This window comes from Pinus tabuliformis, chromosome 9 (assembly GCF_031772625.1).
Source record: "Pinus tabuliformis cultivar Carrire ecotype Pingquan chromosome 9, CPIR1, whole genome shotgun sequence".
Lineage (NCBI taxonomy): Eukaryota > Viridiplantae > Streptophyta > Pinopsida > Pinales > Pinaceae > Pinus > Pinus tabuliformis.
Genome location: NC_142307.1, coordinates 1,678,462,927 through 1,678,472,398, shown reverse-complemented (window position 1 = coordinate 1,678,472,398; position 9,472 = coordinate 1,678,462,927).

Genomic DNA, 9,472 nt, shown 5'->3' with positions numbered 1-9,472 from the left:
TGACCATGTGCAGAGAACCGTGGGCTTAGAACCTAACCACCCAGCGCGAAATCCAATGTTAACCGCCAATCGAAATTTTTGGTCACATGTGCATTTATTGTAACTGCAGTCAAGTTGGCGGGAATAATGGCAGAGCGCCAAATTTGGCGGCCGCTCCAAAATTGGCGGGCTTATCTGGCCTCCAACTACAGTTAGCTCGAGTTTTTCTAGGGGCGGACTGGAGAAACTTTAATTGGCCATAACTTTGGCTAGGAAAGGCGGTTTTGGACGAATTTCTTTTTTATTTTGGGTATTTTCAACCTTCTGAAGCCATTTTTGCAGGTCTTACAGCCATCTAAGGTCATTTTCAGAGGTTTTGGAGCCGCGAAAGTTCTAGGAGCCACTAGGGCCCAGTATTGTGAAGACTGTATAGGGTTGCAGGTATCCATTGGAGGTGAACCAGTACTCAATACTGAAGGATTCAAGTGTCCTGAATCCATTTTTACCATCTATTCCACCTATAGATGCTTCCATTCAGCTGTATATTCAATTTGAGCATTTAATTAAAACAAGGACAGGCCCAGTTGGGAGCTTTGGACCCAGCAGACGTAGCCCAGGAGGGGTGAACTGCTTTATCAACTTCTTTTGCATCTGTGGTTGATTTATTTTGCAGAAAAAATTCATTTTAGTGTGTTAAACAGTAAAAGTAAATAAATCTACTATGCTTAAATGGTTCATGAACAGCTAAAAATTTCATTTGTTTTCTTTCTTCAAGACATGGACATCTTTTAAATATGAATATATCTGAATTGAATACCTTGCAAACCATTTACAAGTAGTTTCAAATTCAGATCAGTTTAGATAGAATATAAGTTCCTAATGGAAATTTTTGTCCAAACACTAAAAGCAAATCTTAACACAAACAAAATGCACTTTCACTCGCAAAAATAAACCAAATCAAAACAAGGCAAAAGAAAGAAAAAACCAATTTTTTTAAGAAGTTTTCTTTAAAGAAAAAGCAAAAAACAACTTTTCAAAAGCGCTCCAAATACTATTGAAAAATTTGAGACCGAAAAATAGGCAACAAAAACACTTTGCAAGTTATCAACTCAAAATGGGCGAAAACTCAACAAAATAGGTGTTTCAAGATGCTCTTAATGACCAAAAAACAGCAAAAAGAGCTTGGGGACAGTGATCAAAAGACCAATAAAGACAACTTTCAAAATCGTCACTCAACAACTTTCAAAAAGTAAGAAAAGCAAATGGCCACAAGATGCAATTTTGACACAAAGCAAGAAGATCACAAAGATAAAGTTTGTCACAAAGATTGAAACCAATCTTTCTGCTCTGGAAGACCAGAACAGCCAAGATTCTCAGAAAGAAATCTCGTGTGCTCAAACACAAATGATGACACTTGCAACAAAACAAAAACAAGACCAAAACTTTCCAAAACAGGAGAGAGTTTGAAACCGTAACTTGCTGCAAAACCAAAGACTGACAACAAAAATTAACTGCTCAAGAAATACTCAGACCAGCAAACAAATCTTCTTAAACAAAAAGACTTGACAAAATCTTGGAAAATTAGGGTATACGCAACTGTTTCAATACACAGCGGCCTGTATATGCAATTCATCCCAAAGAAACCTGCGTATACGTGGGTTCATATGGGGAAACTTGCGTACATATGCTACTGTAACTTGACAAAACTGCGTATATAACAGTTCACAAGAAAAAGCAAAAAAGAGGTCTGAAGAAACTGCTCAGACTTAAAGTCTGAGTTCCTACAGGAACAGACAAACCAGTTACAGCAAGAACAACAATGGCTGAGCCCTGATTGGCTTAAACTAACCCAAACTAGGAACAACAATATTGTTGTCCCTAGTGGAGTTGCTAATTCTATTGAGGGATTAAATCCCCTAGGGTTTTGGGTCAACACTCTAGCAGAGCGAGGGTTATCTATATTAAAAAACAAGCATGCCACACAGCCATGGTACTTAAATAAGAAAATTACACGAAGAGAGGTGCACTTGGGGGTCCTTCATTCGGGTAGATCCAGCTAGGGTTCAAACCCTCTCGGAGTTCCTCTCGATCCTTGAACCTGCAAAACAGCCAATTCAAAGAAGCATAGCAATATATGGACCAAGTATCATATAGAAATCAACTTCATAACATATTAAAAGATGGTTAGTTATACAATTGAAACAATTATTCATATGTAAACCATAACAATAACATCATATGCATAGAGAAGATTGATTTCGGGAATAAAACAAATGTTTCTTTATTGCAGATAACTAAAACAAATCAAGGAATGATATCACCTGAATCTTCCTCTTGCTGGCTCCAATCGGAACCATCCTCTGGATCTGTCCAATCCCAAGTCTTCAAAAGGCTCCTTCCATGACTCACACAAAGATATTTCAACTAGTGACATGACATCATAACTCAAAGAAACAAGGGTTTCCTGTAGTGGGGGAAGTGTTGGAAGCACAAGGATCTTCAGACCTAATCACGGATAATCTCAACAGAGTAATTTTCTCTCCTCTCCTCCCTTAAGGCCTTCCCATTGAAGCTTTTTTATACTTCTCCCAAAGTAGTTTTTTAGTTGGGAATTCATTGGGAACAGTTGGGGCCATAGGCACTAATAGGTAATCAACAGGTAAAACCCGTGATCTCCGCCCAAAATTAAGGAGATTTAATTTTTTTTAAGTGTTTTAAGACATATATGCGGGTTGGGTATACACTGACCCGCGTAGACACGTGTTTAGCTCAGGGCAATGTCACGTACAAGGAGTAAAGTACTGTTTTTTAAGTATTTGGACCATGTCTGGAAGGAGGGGTTTCCCTAGGCCATAAATGCAGCATCACAAATATCAAGGGTGAGATTTGGAGCTATAACACCTGGAAAAACCCATGCCATGATATAAAATAACCACATGCAATGCCATGCATGCCAAATCTAGCAAGGAAAAGACACATGCAAGTTGATACCTGCAATGAAGCTTATTGTAGCAGCTTGATCCTACCTTTCCCTGCTTGATCTTTTCTTCCTCTTGTCTTCTTTGCCTTTCTTGCTCCAATGCGAAAGTTCTCCAAGAAAACTCTGTGTCCAAGAGTGAGAGAGAGAGAGAGAAAATAATGAGAGGGCTCTAAAACTCAACTAACAAAAAGGTTACCAATTGATCCTCAGAAGCCTTTTTATGCATGAGACCTCTATTTTCTTCATTTTCCAATATTTTCCTTCAATTTCCTCCTCACATGCAACCTGTGACCTTTCACCTCCTTTTTCTCCTAATTTCCATTATTTTCATAAATAAATGTACCAAAATACCATTTTTCCTTTCCAAATCCTTAACCATTGCCTTTGCCAATTTCCTTAGCCATAAATAATCAAATGGACACCACATAGGATGCCTTTCCCAACATTCAGCTTGGAATAAGTGCCCCATCAACAGTGGTTATTGTTTTTAACTTTTATTACATGGAATTTTCAACAAGGCTATTACACTTGCAACGACAAGGGCCACTTTGGATCAGCAATGGACATGAGGATAGAATTAATGGGGCATATGGAAGTAGGTATCCTGGTAGAAACAGATCAAATAGATCTAACACAGTGAGAGATGGAATGTTGTTGGATACTCTATATAGGAGAGGTGATGGATACAGGTACTATTCTAGTTTTATTTCTAATAGACATCATGATCGTCATCATTATCATCCTTACAGGAGGAATGATAGGGGATAATTTCCAGATGGGTTTAAGAAATTGAAGCCACCTACTTTTGATGGACATGGAAAGAAGATGGAAGATGTAGAGGCTTGGATACTTGGGATGAACAAATTATTTGAGTTGCATGATTATACAAATAACATGAAGGCCAAAGTAGCGATATTTAGCTTGAACGGTAAAGTAGACATTTGGTGGGAAGATGTTAAGTGGGTGTTGATGGTGTTGGACCCACCAAAATTTCAAGGGGATCTCCCCGGTAAGAAGTCCCAATTAGACCTCAGACCGTTTGGTGTAGGAGTCCCAGCAGTGGGTCATACGGTATTTCCTTGACCACAGTGCCGCATAGGGGCAAGTAGAATAACTCTGTCAGTAGCAAGGGTTTGACTAATGTAGTGATTCAAGGAAGGTGTATGAGAGCTTCCAACACTTCAAAGGGGAAAGGAGGTGAAGGTGAGTTCCAGGTTGAAAGGGATCAGTCCCAACTAGGCTAGGAACACACAACACAAAGGACATGCAGAGCTTCCGATGGAGCAGTCCACTCGGATGCGGAAATCACATCATACAAGGTAAGATAACACGTAAAACACTCACAGATCAGTCCGAGACGAGTGTGACGATTGTTATAGCAAGGTTCAAGTGAAAGGTATGTCTGATGTCCGGCAGAGCAGTCGACACGAACAATGACAGCATTAACAACATATGCAACACATTAACAACAATATTCATATAATTTCATGTGAATTAGTTCATACACAAGTATGTAAGTTAAACAACACATATCATTAAAGCAACCAGAGTAGTCCAACAACAATAACAACATATGCATGAAAATGTGATGGCTCTTATTATATAAAGAAGTGTAAGTCACAATCATACAATACATCCATGTAAACCTGCTAGCCCCAACAGTGGAATTTTACAGCCACATTTGCCAGCCCCTCCAAAGATATGTACTAGCTCCATGCAATGGAGAAACCAAGCTGCATTACAATACTATCCAAGCCTTCCTCAAGATAGTCTTAGTAGAAGCTTCGCAAACCAAAATCTTATACAATGAGTTATGAGGGACTATTTATAGCAAAGGGTGGGGTGACCATTGACATTCCCCTTTGTGACAATTCAACTACCCTCATGACTCTTCACCTACTCTATGAATGTTACATCCAACTATTGACACCTGACTTACACTTGACATGACTCAACACTATAATGCACATGTACTCATGTGAGACAACATGGCTTAAGCAAGCCTTGCAAGACATCATTGAACCTCGTTTTGCTGTGATGATACCAACTCTTTGACATGCTTGTGATGGTGAAGGTGGTAAGCTGATGCCAAGCTTGGTTGTGCGTTATGGTGTGCATGCACCTCATGGTGACATCTTGCTAAAGTGATCTCTTACCTTCGTTACAACCAGTAGATTGGTTCAGCCCCTTCATCCAACTCTTCTGCTAACATATGTATGGTCTTCTTAGGTGTGGCTGAACTGGCAACACTCTGATGCATAGTTTCCATGCTAATATTTGAGTGTGTGCTGGTGGTCATCCACATCCACTTGTCAAAGTACATGTTCAGGGCCAGTTGGACTTGCTTCTTGTCTTTGCCTTGGTGAGTGTGTTGAATGGGTTGGGTTGCATGTGTGTGCACAATGACATGCATGCTGTTGAATCCCTTGCATGTGGTCAGCAATAATTCTCACCATGTTTGCTCCGTGTTAGCTATTGGGATGGATCTTTAGCTTGTACGGGCACAGTTTCATCCGTGAGTGCACATTGTTCCCACTGTTGACCCTTATCCTGCTGCAACTCATTCGTTTGTCTGTGCAGCTTCATGTTCTTCCATAAGTTGCTGCTTTGGCACATGCAACTCCTTCTTCTTTGTATTCGCGCGACCTTCATATCGCGTTGTCACTTCATAGCCTAAGTCTCCAAATTTTCTTTCATTATCAGTGGATCTACTTGATCTTGCAACTTTGTTCCACCTTTGTGTTGTCCACAACCTTCCTCTTGCATTCGCTGCATTCACTGTGTTTGTTGCATTCACTGCATCGGTATGTTGCCTTCAACTGCTAATCATAATGTTTCTTGTTGTGATGTTGCTGCTGGATGTCCTTGTCTATGAACAACTTGATGTCTTCGTGAGTAGGCAAGCTCATAAACACTTGATCGACTGCATCCCCAAGCATGCTCTGAACAGTGTCTTCGTCTCTTCTCTCCTAGAAACCATTGTACTTGTACTACTGAGAGGCAGATGAACACCTACGATACCTAGAGACATGGAAACACTCATAGCAAGCAATCTGTTAGTCGAAAACCAAAAGGAACATGCGCACTGGCTTGCAACATACCTGGGTGAATGATCATGAAGGTTGCGCAATTTCGTCCAGGAGATCAGGAGACCGACTGCCAAGACTGCTCAAGGCACAGTATGGGCTGTTAGGAGATTGGATGGCTGTTGGAACTGCGCAATGCACAGTCCAGTCTAGCTACTGACTATTGGGATTGTGCAATGCCCAATTCCAGCTGGGACGGACTATTGGCCTAGGGACAAATTTGCACAATTTCTTGGGCCAAGCAGCCACTATCCTCCAAAAATGTGCAAAACAGTTCTTGAGGCTAATGTTGGGCAAGAATGTGCAAATCTGGAGAGGAAGGTGAGCCTTCCCTCCCCAGACTGCGCAATGCCGCCTTGGTGAAGGTAGAATCCGGGCCAAGGTTGGCCCAACTCACCGATGGGTAACTGAAAGGAACTAAGACAGTAAATGCATGGTGACATTAAGTGATAGCAGAAGTGATTGACAATGCATGCAAAACATGAATGAAAGATTCAGCAAACAAAACAACATGCATGTGGGTGAGGCATTTTTCTGGCTGGGCGAACATCCGTGCAAAACAGTTTCATACATGTGACAATAGTGAGATAGCAACGAAAACTGACACAGAGCTAGGACAACCTAGAATACATGTAAACAATAGCAGGCATTCAAAGAAATCAAGAAAACAGTACTCCCACAAGCGAAAACATGAAAAGCGACAGAAATGCAGCATAAAGCATGGGAAGAGGGCTTACCCCAAAACAGCTGAGCTAAATGTGCAGACTGCTCCTAGATATGATGTGGGATGTCAGAGCTGCAAGGTTGAGGTGAGGAATGAGATCTGCAGCATCCGATTGATGAGTTTTTATAACATCAAGGTTGTGATGTGCATGCCACAAATCGAGGGGAAGTGACACTTGGTGGGAGGTTTTGGAATTGCTCCTTGCATGTAACCTTCAACTGCTAAACATAGATCCTTGACACAAGGGATGCCTTTGCATTCTGCCTTGGGAGAAGCATCCCATGCATGCAAGTCTTTTTTGCTCAGTCCCGGAGGGAACTGGTCAACTCAGTTGCACATGCAAGAGACTGCTCGACCGCTGGAGAAAAATGTGCATTTCTGGCTGGGAGCTGGTTTGACTGCCCAAGAGGTTGGCGCAATTTCTTGGCAGAGTAGCTGACTGCTACCTGGATTTGTGCAAATCCTGGGTTGAACGACCTGCTTGATCCAAATTGGATCCTAGAACACTCTCTAAGTTTTCATGAACTCTTTAAAAATCATGCCAAAGTTTCAAATTCTTATAAAGATCAAGCTTATCAGAGACATCCTCATAACAATTGCAATTTGTGATCAGTACGGAGCAACGAGGACCCTCGGTCAAGCACGCAGACCATCAGCCCATGGTAACGCGCGCTGTCACGAATTAGCAAAACCAGAGGCTATTTCAAGAAATGGGGTTAGTTTCTAATATGCTATTAGTGACAAGTCGCTAATTGCATATCGCAGGGCAAACCCCTCAATGAAGGAAAGGGCCGCAAGCAACCGGACCCTAAAAATTCTAAAATGCAACGGATATCATACCGATTTTGTCAGAAGTAGGGTCCCACAAAAACCAGCAGAATATCAGAAGGGCTTCAAGCGGTAAGCAGTTTCAACCAAGTCCTGCCCGATGTCACACAATGGGTGCCACGCGTCTGGCAGAACAGAGAGAAAACTGCTCACGTCAAACGAGTAAACATCATGTTACTTACCCACCTAATATGGACGATGACCGTAGGATTTGGAGGCTCTAGATCAATGGTGGAGGTGTGTTCCGATGGATGACCGGATTTGACGAGGTAAACAGGTAGAGTTGTATAGGATTTGAAGTCCGACGTGGATGATGAGTTGGTCGAAGGTCGTGTTTCGCGGGCATTCTTGGAGTTAACGGAATAAACGGTCATTTCAAAAACGTCCAAGAGAATTGACACTCAATTCGTTATGAAATAGGTGGCCACCTCACTGTGAGGTGTTCTACAATGATGATTACGCAAAACAGAGGATTCAAATGGACAGAGGCAGGGGAACCGGAAAGCCAAGAAGCGGAAAAGAATAGTCAGAAAGCATATTGGCTTTAAAGCCACGAAATGACAGAGAGAAAAACATGCAAGTTAATAATCTAAGACCAGAGAGAAGGAGCCGAGCTAACCTATAGAAGCAAAGGCAACATCGAGCTAGAGTTAAGACAGAGCCAGAGAGAGTCAGAGAGTTTGTGTACTCCAAATAAGGCTTGAGAGGTTCAAGCGAACTCCTTTGTATATGCCTATTATGTATGAGTCTCAAATTGGGCTCATACTACTGTGACCAATAGAGGTCGAGTTTTAGTAAGGAGAGTCTATGTACTCCAGAGACTTGGGAGATCCAAATATAGTCTTGCTGACTTATATCTCTGTGTGAGACTCAAATTGAGCTCACTATTGTAAAAACTCTGCTTTGAAAACATAATAGAGAGGCCACCACTGAAGGCTGGACTAGAAGACATAGCCCAGGAGTATTGGGTGAACTCCTTATTAAACTTGTTGTGTTTATATGTTTGCCTGTTATGTTTTCTTTAACTACTTCAGTGCCTGTGTATTTCGCAATCTTATCGATTCGTTGCATAAAATAACATAGGCACATCCATGAACATGAGTCTGTAATACCTTAATTGTTTATCTTAGATCAAATTTTATATCAAGTGGTATCAGAGCCCTAGGTTACTAAGGTTAGGCAAGCTTGTGCTGGATTTTTTTTTTGTTGAATGATAACTAGATCAAAGCTTAAATTAGGAGAAGGAGAATTGGGTGAAGCTAACCCACATATTGGAAGAGTCTATCCTAAGAGGAAAATGTCAGAAGAAAGTATCTTGGAATCAGACTCCCAGTTCATGGACAATTTCATGACCATGAGAGCCATGGTAGAAGAAATGTATATAGAATTTAAGAAAGGTAGATATGAAGATTCATCAAACTCCAAACAAGATAAAGGAGCAGAAGAATCTCTCCTCAATGACCACTCTAAAGGCAAAGGGAAAGAATAAAAACTTCCCACACCAGCTGATAGTCCTGAAAATAAAAAGAAGGCGTCATCTTTAATTAAATTAGATGTTAGATTTGATTTGCCGATATATGATGGAGAGTTGAATGCAGAGAAGCTGGATAATTGGATTAGACAAATTGATGTATATTGTAGGGTGTAGAGCATGGATTCGGACAAAAGTAAGACTCAGCTGGCCAGCCTATGCCTTGTAGGCACTGCCTTGGTATGGTGGGAAGGCAGGACACAAGCTGACATGAAGAAGCATGGTAAAAAAAAATTTGTCTGGAGTGAATTTGTTTTTGCAATTAAAAAGCAGTTCTATCCACTAGCTTACATGCAGCAAGCCATGATGAGTTGGCAAACTCTTCGATAATTAAAAGGAAAAAG